The sequence below is a fragment of the Perna viridis genome, chromosome 3 (assembly GCF_037379345.1).
Source record: "Perna viridis isolate PV_CMFRI_1.1 ecotype Kerala chromosome 3, ASM3737934v1, whole genome shotgun sequence".
Classification (NCBI taxonomy): domain Eukaryota; kingdom Metazoa; phylum Mollusca; class Bivalvia; order Mytilida; family Mytilidae; genus Perna; species Perna viridis.
The window spans coordinates 19,292,846-19,319,178 of NC_142447.1; the positions used below are offsets into that span (position 1 = coordinate 19,292,846).

The window sequence follows — 26,333 nt, forward strand, 5'->3', positions numbered from 1 at the left end:
TTTGAATGTTTGATTACATATGATCACCGAAAACCGGATGTAAAATATTCCTTTGTTATGTGGCAAAGAAAATTTAAAACCGAACTACTTTATTAAAAAGTTTTTCACGGAAAATATGTTCTTAACTCTACGAAAACTTCTATTTTCTCTGATAACATGACATGTAACACCTTATTTCCTATATTTCTTAAACAACAAGGTAAATATAAAGGATGTATAATTTTGGAGGCCAGCTTACTGCAGTTTGCGGATTTCTGTACATTAGCTGGCATCGGAAGGCCAGTTTATGGTACGAATGTTCTTCACATATACATTGTAACAAGTAACTTGAATATTGCATATGGACACAGCATCTGCCAAACAATAGGGAAAATAATTTACTTTTACAAACATTAGGGATACTACAAGGCAGCTTTTATAATATTTTTTTTATTTCAATGTATGTTTACATATGATCTCAGGAAACCGGATGTAAAAATATTCCTTTGTTACGGGGCAAAGAAAATTTAAAAATAACTATATTATTAAAAAGTTTTTCACAGAAAATATGAGCTTAACTCTACGAAAACTTCTCTTTTCTCTGATAACATGACGTGTAACACCTTATTTCCTATATTTCTTAAACAACAAGGTAAATATAAAGGATATATAATTTTGGAGGCCAGCTTACTGCAGTTTGCGGATTTCTGTACATTATCCGGCATCGGAAGGCCAGTTTATGGTACGAATGTTCTTCACATATATATTGTAACAAGTAACTTGAATATTGCATATGAACATAGCACCTGCCAACAGATAGTGAAATAATTGATTTTTACAAAAAAATAGGGGTACTAAAAGGCAGTTCTTATGCTGATTGTCATCAAATTAGTAGATATATTTTTTCTTATTTAAATGTATGTTTACATATGATCTCAGGAAACCGGATGTAAAATATTCCTTTGTTACGTGGCAAAGAAAATTTAAAAATAACTATATTATTAAAACGTTTTTCACGGAAAATACGAGCTTAACTCTAAGAAAACTTCTCTTTTCTCTGATAACATGACAATTAACACCTTATTTCCTATATTTCTTAAACAACAAGGTAAATATAAAGGATATATAATTTTGGAGGCCAGCTTACTGTAGTTTGCGGATTTCTGTACATTAGCTGGCATCGGAAGGCCAGTTTATGGTACGAATGTTCTTCACATATATATTTTAACAAGTAACTTGAATATTGCATATGAACACAGCACCTGCCAACAGATAGTGAAAATAATTTATTTTTACAAAAATTAGGGATACTACAAGGCAGTTCTTATAATATTTTTTTTATTATTTAAATGTATGTTTACATATGACCTCTGGAAACCGGATGTAAAATATTCCTTTGTTACGGGGCAAAGAAAATTTAAAAATAACTATATTATTAAAAAGTTTTTCACAGAAAATATGAGCTTAACTCTACGAAAACTTCTCTTTTATCTGATAACATGACATGTAACACCTTATTTCCTATATTTCTTAAACAACAAGGTAAATATAAAGGATATATAATTTTGGAGGCCAGCTTACTGTAGTTTGCGGATTTCTGTACATTAGCTGGCATCGGAAGGCCAGTTTATGGTACGAATGTTCTTCACATATATATTGTAACAAGTAACTTGAATATTGCATATGAACACAGCACCTGCCAACAGATAGTGAAAATAATTTATTTTTACAAAAATTAGGGATACTACAAGGCAGTTCTTATAATATATTTTTTTTATTATTTAAATGTATGTTTACATATGACCTCTGGAAACCGGATGTAAAATATTCCTTTGTTACGGGGCAAAGAAAATTTAAAAATAACTATATTATTAAAAAGTTTTTCACAGAAAATATGAGCTTAACTCTACGAAAACTTCTCTTTTCTCTGATAACATGACATGTAACACCTTATTTCCTATATTTCTTAAACAACAAGGTAAATATAAAGGATATATAATTTTGGAGGCCAGCTTACTGTAGTTTGCGGATTTCTGTACATTAGCTGGCATCGGAAGGCCAGTTTATGGTACGAATGTTCTTCACATATATATTGTAACAAGTAACTTGAATATTGCATATGAACACAGCACCTGCCAACAGATAGTGAAAATAATTTATTTTTACAAAAATTAGGGATACTACAAGGCAGTTCTTATAATATTTTTTTTTATTATTTAAATGTATGTTTACATATGACCTCTGGAAACCGGATGTAAAATATTCCTTTGTTACGGGGCAAAGAAAATTTAAAAATAACTATATTATTAAAAAGTTTTTCACAGAAAATATGAGCTTAACTCTACGAAAACTTCTCTTTTCTCTGATAACATGACATGTAACACCTTATTTCCTATATTTCTTAAACAACAAGGTAAATATAAAGGATATATAATTTTGGAGGCCAGCTTACTGCAGTTTGCGGATTTCTGTACATTAGCTGGCATCGGAAGGCCAGTTTACGGTACGAATGTTCTTCACATATATATTGTAACAAGTAACTTGAATATTGCATATGAACATAGCACCTGCCAACAGATAGTGAAATAATTGATTTTTACAAAAAAATAGGGGTACTACAAGGCAGTTCTTATGCTGATTGTCATCAAATTAGTAGATATATTTTTTTCTTATTTAAATGTTTGTTTACATATGATCTTAGGAAACCGGATGTAAAATATTCCTTTGTTACGTGGCAAAGAAAATTTAAAAATAACTATATTATTAAAACGTTTTTCACGGAAAATACGAGCTTAACTCTAAGAAAACTTCTCTTTTCTCTGATAACATGACATTTAACACCTTATTTCCTGTATTTCTTAAACAACAAGGTAAATATAAAGGATATATAATTTTGGAGGCCAGCTTACTGTAGTTTGCGGATTTCTGTACATTAGCTGGCATCGGAAGGCCAGTTTATGGTACGAATGTTCTTCACATATATATTTCAACAAGTAACTTGAATATTGCATATGAACACAGCACCTGCCAACAGATAGTGAAAATAATTTATTTTTACAAAAATTAGGGATACTACAAGGCAGTTCTTATAATATTTTTTTTATTATTTAAATGTATGTTTACATATGACCTCTGGAAACCGGATGTAAAATATTCCTTTGTTACGGGGCAAAGAAAATTTAAAAATAACTATATTATTAAAATGTTTTTCACAAAAAATATGAGCTTAACTCTACGAAAACTTCTCTTTTCTCTGATAACATGACATGTAACACCTTATTTCCTATATTTCTTAAACAACAAGGTAAATATAAAGGATATATAATTTTGGAGGCCAGCTTACTGCAGTTTGCGGATTTCTGTACATTAGTTGGCATCGGAAGGCCAGTTTATGGTACGAATGTTCTTCACATATACACATGAATATTGAATATGGACACAGCCTCTACCAAAAGGTAGTGAATATAAGTTTTACAAAAAATAGGGGTACTACTATGCAGTTTTTATGGTGATTGTTATCAAATTGTTTGATGTTTTTATTGATTTAAATGTATGATTACATATGATCACCGGAAAGCGGATGTAAAATATTCCTTTATTATGTGGCAAAGAAAATTTGAAACTGAACTACTTCATTAAAATGTTTTTCACTGAAAATATGTGCTGATATCTAGAAAGGCCTCTGTTTTCTTCGATGACATGACATTTAACATCTTATCTCCTATATTTCTCTAATAACAGCTTACTGTTTACAGCCCCTACCAAAAGATAATGAAAACAATTTATTTGTTACAAAAATTAGGGGTACTACTATGCAGTTCGTATGGTGATTGTTGTCAAATTAGTTGATATTTTTTATTTATTTAAATGTATGTTTAAATACGATTTCAGGAATCCGAATATAAAATATTCCTGTGTTACATGGGAAAGAAAATTTAAAAATGAACTACTTAATTAAAAAGTTTTTCACGGAAAATATGTGCTTAAATCTACAAAAACTTTTCTCTGATAACATGACATTTAACGTCTTACTTTCTATATTTCTTAAACAACAATATAAATGATTTTCTATGTCAGCTTACGGTAGTTTGCGGATTTCTGTACATTAGCTTTTTTTATTATTTAAATGTATGACTACATATGATGTAAAATATTCATTTGTTACGCGGCAAAGAAAATTAAAAGTAAACTATTTTATTAAAAAGTTTTCTGACGGAAAAGAAAATATTTGCTGAAAACTACCAAAACTTCTCTTTTCTCTGATAACATGACCTTAATATCCTATATTTCTTAAACAAGAAGGTAGATATAAGGATATATATAATTTTCGAGGCCAGCTTTCTGTAGTTTGCGGAATTTGTACATATGCTGGCATCGAAAGGCCAGTTTATGGTACGAATGTTGTTTACATATGTATTGTAAAAATAACTTAAATATAGAGTATGGATACATAGATAGTAAATACAATTCATTTTTACAATGATCAGGGGTATTTTGATTCAGTCTGCATGGTGATTGTTATTAAATTAGTATATATTTTTATTGACTTTATATATTTACATATGATCATCGGAAATCAAAATAAGTATTCCATTGTTACGAGGCAAAAAGAATTTTAAAAAATTCTATTTTATTAAATATGTACAGTTTCTATGCTCTAGTTTCTCCGATAACATAACATTTAACCTCTTATTTTCTATATTTCTTAAAAGTTCAATATATTATTTTCGAGGCCTTATGATAGGACTTATCATAAGAATCATTTCAGTAAATGAAAGTCTAAATCTATCATAGTTTTCAAGATATTGGGTGAAAACTGTAAAAGAAACCTGTAATTTTCCCCTGTCAAGGGCAATAACTCTTATAAGAAGGCGTCTGACAAATTTTATGCCTGAAGACATCTGTAGTCCTAAAAATAAGGATCATTTCAGCTATTGAAAGAATTTGGCTAAACTGAACGGTTTTGGAGATATATGCGAAAAACTACTGTTTGATCCCTATGTTCCATTTTTAGTAACAGTGGCCATGTTTTTCGACTGATAAAAAAAACCCACTAAATACCGAGTTTTGTTTAAATTGGTAAAATAGTGTCAGAGGAGAAGATTTTTGAAAGAAATAACATTAAAAATGGCAAAAAAAATTTGACAAGGGGCAATAACTCCAACATGGCTTAATGGATGAAAATGAAAATTCGACCGCAGATAGATCTCATCATGCTGAACACTTTTACTCCTTGTAGAATGGGCTAAACCTAACTGTTTTGAAGATATATGCAAAACTCTATTTTCTGACCCCTATGTTCTATTTTTAGTAACGACGGCCATGCTTTTCGACGGATCAAAAATCCCCAGATCTGTTCTATGCATGATACTCCAATGAACATTCATACCAAGTTTGGTCCCCTTTGGTCAAGTAGTGTCAGAGCTGAAGATTTTTGAAAGAAATAACATAAAAAATAAAAAAGTTTGTACATAATCTGGCATTTGAATAATTACTTATAACAAATAAATTGAATGTAAAATTGGCGAAAGGTAGAGAATATAATTTATTTTTACAGTAATTAGGAGAATTTGATACAGTTCGAAAGGTAGAGAATAGTATTTATTTCTTCAGTTATAGGGGTACTTGATACAGTTCGAAAGGTAGAGAACATTATTTATTTATACAGTTATAGGGGTACCTGATACAATACGTTTGGTTTTTGTTGACATTATTATTGATAAATCGCATATTTACATATACAAAATCGGAAATTCGGTGTTTAGATTTCCTGTATTGCTTAGCGATGAATATTTTCCAAAAAAAATGTTTTGTTAAATAGTAGTACATGATTTATATGTGCTAAATTCTAAGAGAAAACTTCTCCTTTTGTCTGACACACCATGAATTTCCCATGATAATTTAACAAAAAGGTAGAAATAAAAGTTATGTAAGTTATCAGGCCTTCTTATTGTAGTTTGTTTGCATGTTAACTAGCATCGGATGGCCAGTTCATTTATAGTACAAATGGTTACATGTAACAAATAATTTACATCCACTGACCTCGAAGTTTGTACATGAGCAGCAGATATGGAAATTCCGAATATTTTTGGCAAGTGATAGTCTTCCATCAAACCTCATCCAAGTCCCAAGATGGACCTTGGTCCCATCCATCGACACCAACATTGGTACATAGGTAGTTAGGGGCCCCCTTATATAAAAAATTCTTAACGACAGAGAAAGATATGGAAATTCCCAATATATTAGGAATTAATAGTCTTCAAGTAAGCCTTAAATCTCATCCCAGTTTCAAGATGGTCCCAGTCACCCTGGTCCCAGTCACCGTCCTCGAACTTGGTACATAAGTGGTAAGGGGTGCCCCTTTTAAAAATTTTCTGTACGGCAGAAGAAGATATAGAAATTCCCACAATGTTGGGAATTGATAGTTCTTAAGAAGGCCTAAAATCTCATCCAAGTCCTAAGATGGCCCACCTCGAATTTGGTACATAAGTGGTGAGATTGGCCTCCTTTTTGTAATGTTCTTCAAATAGGCCTATAATATCCTTCTCTAAAAATGGACTAACGGACCTTGGTCCCAGACACACACTTCGGATTTGGTTCATCAGTGGTACAGTACCTGAACCGATCCGTGCAACAAAAATTGCGATCGGTCAGAGATCACCGACCAGTTTCCGGTCAGTCATCGAGCCGTTAAATCGATCCATTAAAGTGGTGATTGCATCATATGACCACAGTGCTAGCGCGGTCAATGTAATTTACAGTTTTTTTTTTTTTTTTTTTTTTGTAATTTTTGTCCATTTTACATATATTTACATTATGTTATAGATTTAATCATCAATTTATACTATTATTTTACATTTCTTTCATTCTAAACAGATCTTACGTCATTTTACATAACAAAACTGCGATCAGATCAATCTCCGTCAAATCGTTCCGCCAATCGGTTTAAGGACTGTAGGGGGAATCGCTGTTTAATTTTTTTCCCTCAACAACAGAAAAAGATATGGATATTCCAAATATTTAGGGAATTGTTAGTCTTCAAGTAGGCCAAATCTTATCTCTGTCCCAAGATTGATTAATTGACCTTGGTCCCAGACACCCACCTTGAAGTTGGAACATCAGTGTTGAGGGGGTCCTTGTTTAAAATTTTGTTGCCAACGACAGAAAAAGGTATGGAATTTTCCAATATTTTGGGAATTGATAGTCCTTAAGTAACCTAAAATCTCATCCCAGTCAAAAGATGGACTAATGGACCTTGGTTGCAGTAACCCAACTCAAAATTGGTACATTAGTTGTTAGGGAGAAGGCTTTTTAAGAGGAAGATATTAAAATTTCCAATATTTCGGGAATTGATAGTCCTTAAGTAGGCCTAAAATTTCATCCTATTCTTAAGATGCACGCATGGACCTTGGTCCCATCCACAGACACCAAAATTGGTACATCAGTGGAAAGGGGGTCCCCTTTTTAAAATTTTAATAACGACAGAGTAAGATATGGAAATTCCTAATATTTTTGGAATTGAGAGTCCTTAAGTAGGACTAAAATCTAACCCCAGTCCCAAGATGCACTCATGGACCTTGGTCCCAGTCACCTAACTCGAAGTTGGTGCATAAGTAGTAAGGTGCCCCCATTTTAAAATTTTCTCGGTGACAGAGAAGGTTATTGAAAAACCCAATATTTAAGGAACTGATGGTCCTCAAGTAGACCTTAAATCTCACTCAAGTCAAAAGATGGACTAATGGATCATGGTCCCTGTCACCCACCTCTAAATTGGTACATAAGTGGTAAGGGGGAAGCTTTTTTAAAATTTTCTCAACTACAAGGGAAGGTATGGACATTCCCCTTATTTTGGGAATTGATAGTCCTTAAATAGGCCTAAAATCCTATCCCAATCCCAAGGCAGACTAAAATATGTTGATCACAGTCACTGGCCTCTAATTGTGTACATAAGCGGTAAGGAAGGGCCCCTTCTTAATATTTTTCTCAATGATAGAAGATATGGAAACTTCCCAATATTTTGGGAATGGATAGTCCTCAAAATAACTTAAAATTCTTATCATAGTCCAAAGATGGACTTAAACTCCTTCGTTCTATCCGTCGACCTTGAATTTGGTAGATAAGCGGCCTAAAATCTCTTCCCATTCCTAAGATGGACTAATGGACCTTGGTCCCAGCCACTGACCTCGTAGTTGGTACCTAAGCGGTAAGGGGGTGGCCTTTAATACCCGTAATTTTGGAATTGGAAGTCCTCAAATAGGCCTAAAATTTCATTCTACTCCCAAGATGGACTAATGCACCGTGGTCCCAGTCTCCGACCTCGAACTTGGTACAAAAGCGGTAGTGAGGACCTGTTTTTAAGGTTTTCTCAACGGCAGAGGAAGATATAGAAATTTCTAATATATTAGGAATTGATACCTCTCAAGTAGGCCTAAAATCTAATCCCAGTCCCAAAATGGACTAATGGACCTTGGTTTTTAAGGTTTTCTCAACGACAGAGGAAGATGTGGAAATTCCCAATATCTTAGAAATTGATTGTCAAGTAGGTCTAAAGTCCTATCCTAATCCCAAGGTGGACTAATGGACATTGATCCCAGTCACTGACCTCAAATTTGGTACACAAGCAGTAAGGAATGGCCCCCTTTTAATATTCTTCTCAACAACAGAGGTGGATATAGAAAATTTCCCAATATTTTGAGAATTAATAGTACTCAAGAAGGCCCAAAATTCTCATCATAGTCCAAAGATGGAATGATAGTCCTTGGTCCCATCAACCGACCTTGAATTTGGTAGACAAGTGGTTAGTGGGAGGCTTTTTCTCAGTTTTATGTGTGGTATAGCTGTATTTTATATACAAATATAATGTTGTTCATACAGCAATATTGCAATTGCACGTCATACAACTGTTACCTCTTCAACATTTATCTTAAAATGATATAAATAAATCATTAATATACTTTCCTAAAACTGCTGCATTCTTACATGTATGCCTGCTGTTTCCTGAAAACAAAAAAGTTGTGAGATAATTCCCGCTAATGGCATTCTCTTAAGATGCTGCTGATGTTAACCATGTCATGTAAACTAGTCACTATAAAGTACTATGATAAAATAAACACAGCACATGGATAGTAACAAGATAACAGACAACGTCAATCTTCATTCAGACTTCAAGCAAGGATCTGCAAAAATGAAGAGTTATACAATATGTCACAAATAAACTATTGTTAAATGTACTGCATATTCTTTATTGAAGGCTACTTAATTATGCTCAGAGCTTTGAAATTATTTCAAAAATAACCAACTGTTCTGCGTACATGCTAATGTTTACAGCCAATTAAAAAACTAAAAACTAATTTATACCTCCTGAAATGTGCAATGTTCCCAATCCCACGCACACGAAGCACATGAAACACTATCCCGGGAAACACGAAACACGATCACATGAAACACACACACAAAGCACACGATACACGAAAGCCACACGAAACACTTTGCACGAAGCACAATAAACAAATGATCGTGTCCACCGGAAGTATTCTTCTCAGTAATTGGTATATTTCGAAATCTTACTTGCAAAATGAAAGTAATAATAATTTATTATACAGTGTACGTGTTCGTCGTATTTCGTTGATTGATAAAATCTTACATGAACTTTTACATTAATGTGAATTATGCTTTTGTAAATACATTCGATATACACAATTTTTAAATGTCTATAAATGTTTTGATATAAAATCACTTTAATTTTCGTCATACATCATACATTGTGAAAACATTGTCATTGGTCTGGAAGTATGAAAATGTTGATTTTTTATTTTTTAAATTGAAGGAAAATTCTACAAAAAAATATGTTGATGAAGTGTTTTTACCATACAATCATGTTGCTTTGAATATGAAATAAATAAACCTATGTTTAAGTGTAAAAAATGTCCATATTTGTTGTATATGGATCGTTGGGAACATATTTTTCTTGTTCCAGGAGAACAAAAATGCCAAAATTTCATGAAAGAGTAATCAAAGGAACCAAGGTTACAGCAGTAATCAAAAGAACGCAATCCAAAAACAAAGACCAGACATGGGAAACGGACATATACAACAAAGATAACAACGACCATTAAACTTTCTTTAGTGATGACTTCAATCTTGTAGCAACAAAACCCTGTTCCAGAAGCCTATTTGTTAGAGTTCTAGTGCGATACAAATTTCTCAGTTTCGGCATTCTCTGAAATAACGTATGAGTTGTGATATGAACACTCGATACGAAGGTGTTGAAGGGATGTTGTCTCAGATGAAAGGAAAGTTGACAATTCTAAATGAAAAGTCATCATGTTTGTCGTAAAGTTTGGTCAATAGTTTTCCTTTACCATCGATTTCTAAGTGTAAGTCAAGATATGAGGTTGACCTTACGGTGTCTGTAGTATCCTTTATCTCAAGTTCTTTGGGGTAGATGCGATGTATCAAATCCCCGAAATTAGGATTGTTTAAAGATAATACATCATCTATGTAGCGGAAACTGAGATTAAAGGATCTAGCCAAATGATATTCTTTCTTTCGGATAAAATCAGCTATTAAGTCAGCCTCATAAGAAGTAATGGTAAAAAGTACTCTTTTTTAAAAATAGTTTAGCTATTTTAACTTATGTAAACCATATTATTTATCTAAAAAAGAAAATAGTGCATTGTTGATATGAAAAATGTCCATTTTCTCATACATGATACAGTGCAAAAACATTTTGATTAGTCTCTGAGTATAAAAATATTGAAATTTCATAAAATTTGGGTAAAATATACTCAATTTCAAGATAATAGAGTATATTTTGCTTATGTGATACCATGTTATTGCTCTAAATATGAAAAAAAAAAATAATAATATGAAAAATGTCCATATTTGTTGTATATTGATCATTGGGAACACATTTTCCTTGTTCCAGGAGAACTAAAATACAAAAATTTCATGAAGTAATGGTAAAAAGTACTCATTTTTTAAAATTATTTAGCTATTTTAACTAATGCAAACCATTTTATTTATCTAAAAAAGAAAATATGGCATTGTTGATATGAAAAATGTCCATTTTATTATACAATGTACATTGAGAAAACATTTGCATTAGTCTCCGAGTATGAAAATATTGAAATTTCATAAAATTAGGGTAATATATACTCATTTTTTAGACAATATGGTGTTTTTGACTGATGCAATACCATCATATTACTCTGGATATTAAAACAAAGTAATTTTCATCAGAAATATGTCTATATCTGTTGTATATGAATCATAGGGAACACATTTTCTTTGTTCGTAGAGAAGAAAAATACCAAAATTTCATAAAGTATTGGTAAAAAGTACTCTATTATGAAATAATTTAGCTATGTAAACTAATGCAATACCATGTTATTTGTGTAAAAAAAAGAAAATATTGCATTTTTAATATGAAAAGTGTCTCTTTTCATTATACATGGTACATTGTGAAAACATTTTGTCTGGTCTTGGAATCAGAAAATATTAAAATTTCATAAAATTGGGATAATATATACTCAATTTTTATTCTCAAGAGACTAACTATTACCATTTAGGGAATAATCGCCATGAAATCATAAACAGATATAGTTCGGAAAACATTTCAATAAATCTTGTAAAAATCAACAAACCAAAGTTCAAGCTATTGAACCAAAGCAGAATGTCTATGAATGACAGAGACAATGAAGACATTGACAATGGCAACAAAGGATCATACCATTATACAACCACAAAATTTTTGCACTTGATTAAAACCATTTATTATACCATCATAAGTGTGATATGGTTAACAGCACATTTCTTATGGTTGACACTCAATTTATTTGATTTCATATTCTAATTTGATATTCAGTTCTCCAGATTAGTCAACTGTGAAATAACAAACCATCAAGAAAATTAATATCACCCAGGAATAGCTCTACATTAATCAACAATGAAATGCTTTGCAGGACAGTTTGATACCAACACAGAGGTCAAATCTGGAACAGCTAGGGAAAATATGGACACACTTATTCAAACTTGATACAACTTTGAACTTAGATTACTATTAGATATTAAACACAGAATAAGTATATGACCAGAATTTTAGTTCCTCCTTTTTGGCCTTTATTCTTAATGGCTTTCAGTTAAAACCTCAAAGGCCACCTTGTAGTTTCGGGCACCTTTGTGCTCCCATATTCTTACTTTGCTCTACTTCCAACCCAAATACTATTCCCGGTCTTCCTTTCATCATATGGCAACTTGTAGTAAAATTTATATCAGATCCATTCACTTTTTCTCAAGTAATTGTCCGGACATAAGGAAAATGCTTGTTCCAGACATCTTTTTGCCCTCTAATTCAAAAATACTTCAAGTCTTAATCCACAAAATCAATCCAAGTCTTCTTTTGGTGATGAAACACCTTGTAATACAGTCATATTCAAAGAGATCACTTTATTAATACATGTAATAGTCAAATTATTGTCTGGACTTCAGGAAAATGCATGTTTCTGGTCCCCTTTTGGCCCCTAACTTCTAAAATGTTCATATCTTAACTCCCAAAATCAATACCAGTCTGAGTATTGTCATGTAGAATATTGTGGAATACTGTCATAGTCATTCATATTCTTTAACTGGAGTTATACATTTAAATTTGATAAAATGCTTGTTTTTGGCCTTTTTCAGGTTCATAATTCTAAACCGGTTAGAACCATAATCCACAAAATCAATATCAACCTTCCTTTTGCAGTTTGTAGCCTTGTTAGTAAATCTTGTAAAAATCAACAAACCAAAGTTCAAGTTATTGAGCCAAAACAGAATGTCCATGGATGACCGAGACAATGAAGACATTGACAATGGCAACAAAGCATCATACCATTATACAACCACAAAATTTTTGCACTTGATTAAAACCATTTATTATACCATAAGTGATATCTGCAGTCCATTTTTCAGAAATTTGTCAAAAACATCAGATAAAATATTCAGGATATTAAACTCACAGATACACATTGGTCAGCAGACAGTGGTTCCGCTCCACACTGTGGCTTTATTTCACCAATTAATCAGCGAATACTTCTCCTTGCTGAAAAAAAAGTTTAGCTGCATGAATCCAGTAACAATCAGGTAGTATTTGTTAAAAAAAATATTTGATCTTTATATAATGTAAGCACTTGTCTTAAGAAATTTAATCAACTTCAGTCAGGTCTCCAACTTATAAAGTTTGTAATGGTGAACAGATAAAGTTTAAATTTCTTTACAATACATACTGGTAGTTCTCCTTCAGGACTTAAGCATTCATAAATACTGTTAACAACAGTATACCATTCTGACTATGGTTGTACTTCTACATAGAATCACATATTTTGATGTCATTACATTAGTATCACATGTCACTTTACTCATGGTTGTTGTAGTACAGAATTCAAAACAGAGCAGTATTCAATATGTTGCATCCAGTTTTAGGCCAATAAAAAATCACACATCAATTCATTATCAATTTTACTATTCAAAGATCCTTGTCTAAAAATAACATTCCCATTTCCAAGATGTAGCCAAGATTAAGAAAGCAGGGAAAAACTGAAGCTTGCAAGTGTGATAGGGTTAACAGCACATTTCTTATGGTTGACACTCAATTTATTCGATTTCATATTCTAATTTGATATTCAGTTCTCCAGTTTAGTCAACTGTGAAATAACAATCCATCAAGAACATTAATATCGCCCAGGAATAGTTCTACTTTAATCAACAATGAAATGCTTTGCAGGACACAGCTTGATACGAACACAGAGGTCAAATCTGGAACAGCTAGGGAAAATATGGACACACTTATTCAAACTTGATACAACTTTGAACTTAAGATTACTATAAGATATTTAACACAGGATAAGTATATGACCAGAATCTTAGTTCCTACTTTTCGGCCTTTTTCTTAATCGGTTTCAGTTAAAACCTCAAAGGGCACCTTGTAGTTTCGGGCACCTTTCTGCTCCCACATTCTTACTTTGCTCTACTAACAACCCAAATACTATTCCCGGTCTTCCTTTCATCATATGGCAACTTGTAGTAAAATTTATATCAGATCCATTCACTTTTTCTCAAGTAATTGTCCGGACATAAGGAAAATGCTTGTTCCAGACATCTTTTTGGCCTCTAATTCAAAAATACTTCAAGTCTTAATCCACAAAATCAATCCAAGTCTTCTTTTGGTGATGAAACACCTTGTAATACAGTCATATTCAAAGAGATCACTTTATTAATACATGTAATAGTCAAATTATTGTCTGGACTTCAGGAAAATGCATGTTTCTGGTCCCCTTTTGGCCCCTAACTTCTAAAATGTTCATATCTTAACTCCCAAAATCAATACCAGTCTGAGTATTGTCATGTAGAATATTGTGGAATACTGTCATAGTCATTCATATTCTTTAACTGGAGTTATACATTTAAATTTGATAAAATGCTTGTTTTTGGCCTTTTTCAGGTTCATAATTCTAAACCGGTTAGAACCATAAGCCACAAAATCAATATCAACCTTCCTTTTGCAGTTTGTAGCCTTGTTAGTAAGTCTTGTAAAAATCAACAAACCAAAGTTCAAGTTATTGAGCCAAAACAGAATGTCTATGGATGACCGAGACAATGAAGACATTGACAATGGCAACAAAGCATCATACCATTATATAACCACAAAATTTTTGCACTTGATTAAAACCATTTATTATACCATAAGTGATATCTGCAGTCCATTTTTCAGAATTTTGTCAAAAACATCAGATAAAATATTCAGGATATTAAACTCACAGATACACATTGGTCAGCAGACAGTGGTTCCGCTCCACTCTGTGGCTTTATTTCACTAATTAATCACGGAATACTTCTCCTTGCTGAAAAAAAGTTTTAGTTGCATGAATCAGTAACAATCGGGTACTATTTGTTAAAAAAAAATATTTGATCTTTATATAATGCAAGCACTTGTGTTAAAAAATTTAATCAACTTCAGTCAGGTCTCCAACTTATAAAGTTTGTAATGGTGAACAGATAAAGTTGAAATTTCTTTACACTACATACTGGTAGTTCTCCTTTAGGACTTAAGCATTCATAAATACTGTTACCAACAGTATACTATTCTGACTATGGTTGTACTTCTACATAGAATCACATATTTTGATGTCATTACATTAGTATCACATGTCACTTTACTCATGGTTGTTGTAGTACAGAATTCAAAACAGAGCAGTATTCAATATGTTGCATCCAGTTTTAGGCCAATAAAAAACCACACATCAATTCATTATCAATTTTACTATTCAAAGATCCTTGTCTTAAAATCACATTCCCATTTCCAAGATGTAGCCAAGATTAAGAAAGCAGGGAAAAACTGAAGCTTGCAAGTGTGATAGGGTTAACAGCACATTTCTTATGGTTGACACTCAATTTATTCGATTTCATATTCTAATTTGATATTCAGTTCTCCAGTTTAGTCAACTGTGAAATAACAAACCATCAAGAACATTAATATCGCCCAGGAATAGTTCTACTTTAATCAACAATGAAATGCTTTGCAGGACATAGCTTGATACGAACACAGAGGTCAAATCTGGAACAGCTAGGGAAAATATGGACACACTTATTCAAACTTGATACAACTTTGAACTTAAGATTACTATTAGATATTTAACACAGGGTAAGTATATGACCAGAATCTTAGTTCCTACTTTTTGGCCCTTGTTCTTAATCGGTTTCAGTTAAAACCTCAAAGGGCACCTTGTAGTTTCGGGCACCTTTGTGCTCCCACATTCTTACTTTGCTCTATTAACAACCCAAATACTATTCCCGGTCTTCCTTTCATCATATGGCAACTTGTAGTAAAATTTATATCAGATCCATTCACTTTTTCTCAAGTAATTGTCCGGACATAAGGAAAATGCTTGTTCCAGACATCTTTTTGGCCTCTAATTCAAAAATACTTCAAGTCTTAATCCACAAAATCAATCCAAGTCTTCTTTTGGTGATGAAACACCTTGTAATACAGTCATATTCAAAGAGATCACTTTATTAATACATGTAATAGTCAAATTATTGTCTGGACTTCAGGAAAATGCATGTTTTTGGCCCCTAACTTCTAAAATGTTCATATCTTAACTCCCAAAATCAATACCAGTCTGAGTATTGTCATGTAGAATATTGTGGAATACTGTCATAGTCATTCATATTCTTTAACTGGAGTTATACATTTAAATTTGATAAAATGCTTGTTTTTGGCCTTTTTCAGGTTCATAATTCTAAACCGGTTAGAACCATAAGCCACAAAATCAATATCAACCTTCCTTTTGCAGTTTGTAGCCTTGTTAGTAAATCTTGTAAAAATCAACAAACCAAAGTTCAAGTTATTGAGCCAAAGCAGAATGTCTATGGATGACCGAGACAATGAAGACATTGACAATGGCAACAAAGCATCATACCATTATACAACCACAAAATTTTTGCACTTGATTAAAACCATTTATTATACCATAAGTGATATCTGCAGTCCATTTTTCAGAATTTTGTCAAAAACATCAGATAAAATATTCAGGATATTAAACTCACAGATACACATTGGTCAGCAGACAGTGGTTCCGCTCCACTCTGTGGCTTTATTTCACTAATTAATCACAGAATACTTCTCCTTGCTGAAAAAAAGTTTTAGTTGCATGAATCCAGTAACAATCAGGTAGTATTTGTTAAAAAAAATATTTGATCTTTATATAATGTAAGCACTTGTCTTAAGAAATTTAATCAACTTCAGTCAGGTCTCCAACTTATAAAGTTTGTAATGGTGAACAGATAAAGTTTAAATTTCTTTACAATACATACTGGTAGTTCTCCTTTAGGACTTAAGCATTCATAAATACTGTTAACAACAGTATACCATTCTGACTATTGTTGTTCTTCTACATAAAATCACATATTTTGATGTCATTACATTAGTATCACATGTCACTTTACTCATGGTTATTGTAGTACAGAATTCAAAACAGAGCAGTATTCAATATGTTGCATCCAGTTTTAGGCCAATAAAAAATCACACATCAATTCATTATCAATTTTACCATTCAAAGATGCTTGTCTTAAAATAACATTCCCATTTCCAAGATGTAGCCAAGATTAAGAAAGCAGGGAAAAACTGAAGCTTGCAAGTGTGATAGGGTTAACAGCACATTTCTTATGGTTGACACTCAATTTATTCGATTTCATATTCTAATTTGATATTCAGTTCTCCAGTTTAGTCAACTGTGAAATAACAAACCATCAAGAACATTAATATCGCCCAGGAATAGTTCTACTTCAATCCACAATGAAATGCTTTGCAGGACATAGCTTGATACGAACACAGAGGTCAAATCTGGAACAGCTAGGGAAAATATGGACACACTTATTCAAACTTGATACAACTTTGAACTTAAGATTACTATTAGATATTTAACACAGGGTAAGTATATGACCAGAATCTTAGTTCCTACTTTTTGGCCCTTATTCTTAATCGGTTTCAGTTAAAACCTCAAAGGGCACCTTGTAGTTTCGGGCACCTTTGTGCTCCCACATTCTTACTTTGCTCTATTAACAACCCAAATACTATTCCCGGTCTTCCTTTCATCATATGGCAACTTGTAGTAAAATTTATATCAGATCCATTCACTTTTTCTCAAGTAATTGTCCGGACATAAGGAAAATGCTTGTTCCAGACATCTTTTTGCCCTCTAATTCAAAAATACTTCAAGTCTTAATCCACAAAATCAATCCAAGTCTTCTTTTGGTGATGAAACACCTTGTAATACAGTCATATTCAAAGAGATCACTTTATTAATACATGTAATAGTCAAATTATTGTCTGGACTTCAGGAAAATGCATGTTTCTGGCCCCCTTTTGGCCCCTAACTTCTAAAATGTTCATATCTTAACTCCCAAAATCAATACCAGTCTGAGTATTGTCATGTAGAATATTGTGGAATACTGTCATAGTCATTCATATTCTTTAACTGGAGTTATACATTTAAATTTGATAAAATGCTTGTTTTTGGCCTTTTTCAGGTTCATAATTCTAAACCGGTTAGAACCATAAGCCACAAAATCAATATCAACCTTCCTTTTGCAGTTTGTAGCCTTGTTAGTAAATCTTGTAAAAATCAACAAACCAAAGTTCAAGTTATTGAGCCAAAGCAGAATGTCTATGGATGACCGAGACAATGAAGACATTGACAATGGCAACAAAGCATCATACCATTATACAACCACAAAATTTTTGCACTTGATTAAAACCATTTATTATACCATAAGTGATATCTGCAGTCCATTTTTCAGAATTTTGTCAAAAACATCAGATAAAATATTCAGGATATTAAACTCACAGATACACATTGGTCAGCAGACAGTGGTTCCGCTCCACTCTGTGGCTTTATTTCACTAATTAATCACGGAATACTTCTCCTTGCTGAAAAAAGGTTTTAGTTGCATGAATCCAGTAACAATCAGGTAGTATTTGTTAAAAAAAATATTTGATCTTTATATAATGTAAGCACTTGTCTTAAGAAATTTAATCAACTTCAGTCAGGTCTCCAACTTATAAAGTTTGTAATGGTGAACAGATAAAGTTGAAATTTCTTTACACTACATACTGGTAGTTCTCCTTTAGGACTTAAGTATTCATACATAATGTTAACAACAGTATACCATTCTGACTATTGTTGTTCTTCTACATAAAATCACATATTTTGATGTCATTACATTAGTATCACATGTCACTTTACTCATGGTTATTGTAGTACAGAATTCAAAACAGAGCAGTATTCAATATGTTGCATCCAGTTTTAGGCCAATAAAAAATCACACATCAATTCATTATCAATTTTACCATTCAAAGATGCTTGTCTTAAAATAACATTCCCATTTCCAAGATGTAGCCAAGATTAAGAAAGCAGGGAAAAACTGAAGCTTGCAAGTGTGATAGGGTTAACAGCACATTTCTTATGGTTGTCACTCAATTTATTCGATTTCATATTCTAATTTGATATTCAGTTCTCCAGTTTAGTCAACTGTGAAATAACAAACCATCAAGAACATTAATATCGCCCAGGAATAGTTCTACTTCAATCCACAATGAAATGCTTTGCAGGACATAGCTTGATACGAACACAGAGGTCAAATCTGGAACAGCTAGGGAAAATATGGACACACTTATTCAAACTTGATACAACTTTGAACTTAAGATTACTATTAGATATTTAACACAGGGTAAGTATATGACCAGAATCTTAGTTCCTACTTTTTGGCCCTTGTTCTTAATCGGTTTCAGTTAAAACCTCAAAGGGCACCTTGTAGTTTCGGGCACCTTTGTGCTCCCACATTCTTACTTTGCTCTATTAACAACCCAAATACTATTCCCGGTCTTCCTTTCATCATATGGCAACTTGTAGTAAAATTTATATCAGATCCATTCATTTTTTCTCAAGTAATTGTCCGGACATAAGGAAAATGCTTGTTCCAGACATCTTTTTGGCCTCTAATTCAAAAATACTTCAAGTCTTAATCCACAAAATCAATCCAAGTCTTCTTTTGGTGATGAAACACCTTGTAATACAGTCATATTCAAAGAGATCACTTTATTAATACATGTAATAGTCAAATTATTGTCTGGACTTCAGGAAAATGCATGTTTCTGGCCCCCTTTTGGCCCCTAACTTCTAAAATGTTCATATCTTAACTCCCAAAATCAATACCAGTCTGAGTATTGTCATGTAGAATATTGTGGAATACTGTCATAGTCATTCATATTCTTTAACTGGAGTTATACATTTAAATTTGATAAAATGCTTGTTTTTGGCCTTTTTCAGGTTCATAATTCTAAACCGGTTAGAACCATAAGCCACAAAATCAATATCAACCTTCCTTTTGCAGTTTGTAGCCTTGTTAGTAAATCTTGTAAAAATCAACAAACCAAAGTTCAAGTTATTGAGCCAAAACAGAATGTCTATGGATGACCGAGACAATGAAGACATTGACAATGGCAACAAAGCATCATACCATTATACAACCACAAAATTTTTGCACTTGATTAAAACCATTTATTATACCATAAGTGATATCTGCAATCCATTTTTCAGAATTTTGTCAAAAACATCAGATAAAATATTCAGGATATTAAACTCACAGATAAACATTGGTCAGCAGACAGTGGTTCCAATCCACACTGTGGCTTTATTTCACCAATTAATCAGCGAATACTTCTCCTTGCTGAAAAAAAGTTTTAGCTGCATGAATCCAGTAACAATCAAGTACTATTTGTTAAAAAAATATTTGATATTTATATAATGTAAGCACTTGTCTTAAGAAATTTAATCAACTTCAGTCAGGTCTCCAACTTATAAAGTTTGTAATGGTGAACAGATAAAGTTGAAATTTCTTTACAATACATACTGGTAGTTCTCCTTCAGGACTTAAGCATTCATAAATACTGTTAACAACAGTATACCATTCTGACTATGGTTGTACTTCTACATAGAATCACATATTTTGATGTCATTACATTAGTATCACATGTCACGTTACTCATGGTTGTTGTAGTACAGAATTCAAAACAGAGCAGAATTCAATATGTTGCATCCAGTTTTAGGCCAATAAAAAATCACACATCAATTCATTATCAATTTTACTATTCAAAGATCCTTGTCTAAAAATAACATTCCCATTTCCAAGATGTAGCCAAGATTAAGAAAGCAGGGAAAAACTGAAGCTTGCAAGTGTGATAGGGTTAACAGCACATTTCTTATGGTTGACACTCAATTTATTCGATTTCATATTCTAATTTGATATTCAGTTCTCCAGTTTAGTCAACTGTGAAATAACAAACCATCAAGAACATTAATATCGCCCAGGAATAGTTCTACTTTAATCAACAATGAAATGCTTTGCAGGACACAGCTTGATACGAACACAGAGGTCAAATCTGGAACAGCTAGGGAAAATATGGACACACTTATTCAAACTTGATACAACTTTGAACTTAAGATTACTATAAGATATTTAACACAGGATAAGTATATGACCAGAATCTTAGTTCCTACTTTTCGGCCTTTTTCTTAATCGGTTTCAGTTAAAACCTCAAAGGGCACCTTGTAGTTTCGGGCACCTTTCTGCTCCCATATTCTTACTTTGCTCTACTAACAACCCAAATACTATTCCCGGTCTTCCTTTCATCATATGGCAACTTGTAGTAAAATTTATATCAGATCCATTCATTTTTTCTTTAGTAATTGTCCGGACATAAGGAAAATGCTTGTTCCAGACATCTTTTTGGCCTCTAATTCAAAAATACTTCAAGTCTTAATCCACAAAATCAATCCAAGTCTTCTTTTGGTGATGAAACACCTTGTAATACAGTCATATTCAAAGAGATCACTTTATTAATACATGTAATAGTCAAATTATTGTCTGGACTTCAGGAAAATGCATGTTTCTGGCCCCCTTTTGGCCCCTAACTTCTAAAATGTTCATATCTTAACTCCCAAAATCAATACCAGTCTGAGTATTGTCATGTAGAATATTGTGGAATACTGTCATAGTCATTCATATTCTTTAACTGGAGTTATACATTTAAATTTGATAAAATGCTTGTTTTTGGCCTTTTTCAGGTTCATAATTCTAAACCGGTTAGAACCATAAGCCACAAAATCAATATCAACCTTCCTTTTGCAGTTTGTAGCCTTGTTAGTAAATCTTGTAAAAATCAACAAACCAAAGTTCAAGTTATTGAGCCAAAACAGAATGTCTATGGATGACCGAGACAATGAAGACATTGACAATGGCAACAAAGCATCATACCATTATACAACCACAAAATTTTTGCACTTGATTAAAACCATTTATTATACCATAAGTGATATCTGCAATCCATTTTTCAGAATTTTGTCAAAAACATCAGATAAAATATTCAGGATATTAAACTCACAGATAAACATTGGTCAGCAGACAGTGGTTCCAATCCACACTGTGGCTTTATTTCACCAATTAATCAGCGAATACTTCTCCTTGCTGAAAAAAAGTTTTAGCTGCATGAATCCAGTAACAATCAAGTACTATTTGTTAAAAAAATATTTGATATTTATATAATGTAAGCACTTGTCTTAAGAAATTTAATCAACTTCAGTCAGGTCTCCAACTTATAAAGTTTGTAATGGTGAACAGATAAAGTTGAAATTTCTTTACAATACATACTGGTAGTTCTCCTTCAGGACTTAAGCATTCATAAATACTGTTAACAACAGTATACCATTCTGACTATGGTTGTACTTCTACATAGAATCACATATTTTGATGTCATTACATTAGTATCACATGTCACGTTACTCATGGTTGTTGTAGTACAGAATTCAAAACAGAGCAGTATTCAATATGTTGCATCCAGTTTTAGGCCAATAAAAAATCACACATCAATTCATTATCAATTTTACTATTCAAAGATCCTTGTCTAAAAATAACATTCCCATTTCCAAGATGTAGCCAAGATTAAGAAAGCAGGGAAAAACTGAAGCTTGCAAGTGTGATAGGGTTAACAGCACATTTCTTATGGTTGACACTCAATTTATTCGATTTCATATTCTAATTTGATATTCAGTTCTCCAGTTTAGTCAACTGTGAAATAACAAACCATCAAGAACATTAATATCGCCCAGGAATAGTTCTACTTTAATCAACAATGAAATGCTTTGCAGGACACAGCTTGATACGAACACAGAGGTCAAATCTGGAACAGCTAGGGAAAATATGGACACACTTATTCAAACTTGATACAACTTTGAACTTAAGATTACTATAAGATATTTAACACAGGATAAGTATATGACCAGAATCTTAGTTCCTACTTTTCGGCCTTTTTCTTAATCGGTTTCAGTTAAAACCTCAAAGGGCACCTTGTAGTTTCGGGCACCTTTCTGCTCCCATATTCTTACTTTGCTCTACTAACAACCCAAATACTATTCCCGGTCTTCCTTTCATCATATGGCAACTTGTAGTAAAATTTATATCAGATCCATTCATTTTTTCTCAAGTAATTGTCCGGACATAAGGAAAATGCTTGTTCCAGACATCTTTTTGGCCTCTAATTCAAAAATACTTCAAGTCTTAATCCACAAAATCAATCCAAGTCTTCTTTTGGTGATGAAACACCTTGTAATACAGTCATATTCAAAGAGATCACTTTATTAATACATGTAATAGTCAAATTATTGTCTGGACTTCAGGAAAATGCATGTTTCTGGCCCCCTTTTGGCCCCTAACTTCTAAAATGTTCATATCTTAACTCCCAAAATCAATACCAGTCTGAGTATTGTCATGTAGAATATTGTGGAATACTGTCATAGTCATTCATATTCTTTAACTGGAGTTATACATTTAAATTTGATAAAATGCTTGTTTTTGGCCTTTTTCAGGTTCATAATTCTAAACCGGTTAGAACCATAAGCCACAAAATCAATATCAACCTTCCTTTTGCAGTTTGTAGCCTTGTTAGTAAATCTTGTAAAAATCAACAAACCAAAGTTCAAGTTATTGAGCCAAAGCAGAATGTCTATGGATGACCGAGACAATGAAGACATTGACAATGGCAACAAAGCATCATACCATTATACAACCACAAAATTTTTGCACTTGATTAAAACCATTTATTATACCATAAGTGATATCTGCAGTCCATTTTTCAGAATTTTGTCAAAAACATCAGATAAAATATTCAGGATATTAAACTCACAGATACACATTGGTCAGCAGACAGTGGTTCCGCTCCACTCTGTGGCTTTATTTCACTAATTAATCACAGAATACTTCTCCTTGCTGAAAAAAAGTTTTAGTTGCATGAATCCAGTAACAATCAGGTAGTATTTGTTAAAAAAAATATTTGATCTTTATATAATGTAAGCACTTGTCTTAAGAAATTTAATCAACTTCAGTCAGGTCTCCAACTTATAAAGTTTGTAATGGTGAACAGATAAAGTTTAAATTTCTTTACAATACATACTGGTAGTTCTCCTTTAGGACTTAAGCATTCATAAATACTGTTAACAACAGTATACCATTCTGACTATTGTTGTTCTTCTACATAAAATCACATATTTTGATGTCATTACATTAGTATCACATGTCACTTTACTCATGGTTATTGTAGTACAGAATTCAAAACAGAGCAGTATTCAATATGTTGCATCCAGTTTTAGGCCAATAAAAAATCACACATCAATTCATTATCAATTTTACCATTCAAAGATGCTTGTCTTAAAATAACATTCCCATTTCCAAGATGTAGCCAAGATTAAGAAAGCAGGGAAAAACTGAAGCTTGCAAGTGTGATAGGGTTAACAGCACATTTCTTATGGTTGACACTCAATTTATTCGATTTCATATTCTAATTTGATATTCAGTTCTCCAGTTTAGTCAACTGTGAAATAACAAACCATCAAGAACATTAATATCGCCCAGGAATAGTTCTACTTCAATCCACAATGAAATGCTTTGCAGGACATAGCTTGATACGAACACAGAGGTCAAATCTGGAACAGCTAGGGAAAATATGGACACACTTATTCAAACTTGATACAACTTTGAACTTAAGATTACTATTAGATATTTAACACAGGGTAAGTATATGACCAGAATCTTAGTTCCTACTTTTTGGCCTTTATTCTTAATCGGTTTCAGTTAAAACCTCAAAGGGCACCTTGTAGTTTCGGGCACCTTTGTGCTCCCACATTCTTACTTTGCTCTATTAACAACCCAAATACTATTCCCGGTCTTCCTTTCATCATATGGCAACTTGTAGTAAAATTTATATCAGATCCATTCACTTTTTCTCAAGTAATTGTCCGGACATAAGGAAAATGCTTGTTCCAGACATCTTTTTGGCCTCTAATTCAAAAATACTTCAAGTCTTAATCCACAAAATCAATCCAAGTCTTCTTTTGGTGATGAAACACCTTGTAATACAGTCATATTCAAAGAGATCACTTTATTAATACATGTAATAGTCAAATTATTGTCTGGACTTCAGGAAAATGCATGTTTCTGGCCCCCTTTTGGCCCCTAACTTCTAAAATGTTCATATCTTAACTCCCAAAATCAATACCAGTCTGAGTATTGTCATGTAGAATATTGTGGAATACTGTCATAGTCATTCATATTCTTTAACTGGAGTTATACATTTAAATTTGATAAAATGCTTGTTTTTGGCCTTTTTCAGGTTCATAATTCTAAACCGGTTAGAACCATAAGCCACAAAATCAATATCAACCTTCCTTTTGCAGTTTGTAGCCTTGTTAGTAAATCTTGTAAAAATCAACAAACCAAAGTTCAAGTTATTGAGCCAAAGCAGAATGTCTATGGATGACCGAGACAATGAAGACATTGACAATGGCAACAAAGCATCATACCATTATACAACCACAAAATTTTTGCACTTGATTAAAACCATTTATTATACCATAAGTGATATCTGCAATCCATTTTTCAGAATTTTGTCAAAAACATCAGATAAAATATTCAGGATATTAAACTCACAGATAAACATTGGTCAGCAGACAGTGGTTCCAATCCACACTGTGGCTTTATTTCACCAATTAATCAGCGAATACTTCTCCTTGCTGAAAAAAAGTTTTAGCTGCATGAATCCAGTAACAATCAAGTACTATTTGTTAAAAAAATATTTGATATTTATATAATGTAAGCACTTGTCTTAAGAAATTTAATCAACTTCAGTCAGGTCTCCAACTTATAAAGTTTGTAATGGTGAACAGATAAAGTTGAAATTTCTTTACAATACATACTGGTAGTTCTCCTTCAGGACTTAAGCATTCATAAATACTGTTAACAACAGTATACCATTCTGACTATGGTTGTACTTCTACATAGAATCACATATTTTGATGTCATTACATTAGTATCACATGTCACGTTACTCATGGTTGTTGTAGTACAGAATTCAAAACAGAGCAGTATTCAATATGTTGCATCCAGTTTTAGGCCAATAAAAAATCACACATCAATTCATTATCAATTTTACTATTCAAAGATCCTTGTCTAAAAATAACATTCCCATTTCCAAGATGTAGCCAAGATTAAGAAAGCAGGGAAAAACTGAAGCTTGCAAGTGTGATAGGGTTAACAGCACATTTCTTATGGTTGACACTCAATTTATTCGATTTCATATTCTAATTTGATATTCAGTTCTCCAGTTTAGTCAACTGTGAAATAACAAACCATCAAGAACATTAATATCGCCCAGGAATAGTTCTACTTTAATCAACAATGAAATGCTTTGCAGGACACAGCTTGATACGAAC

At 32.5% G+C, this 26,333-nt stretch overlaps 1 long non-coding RNA gene across 1 annotated transcript in view; it reads right to left on the reverse strand.

Annotated features, from left to right (window-relative positions):
• LOC148621340 (uncharacterized) overlaps nucleotides 1-26,333 on the reverse strand; it is a 162,955-nt gene that overhangs the window by 35,045 nt on the left and 101,577 nt on the right. The gene's annotated exons all lie outside the window — the stretch shown is intronic.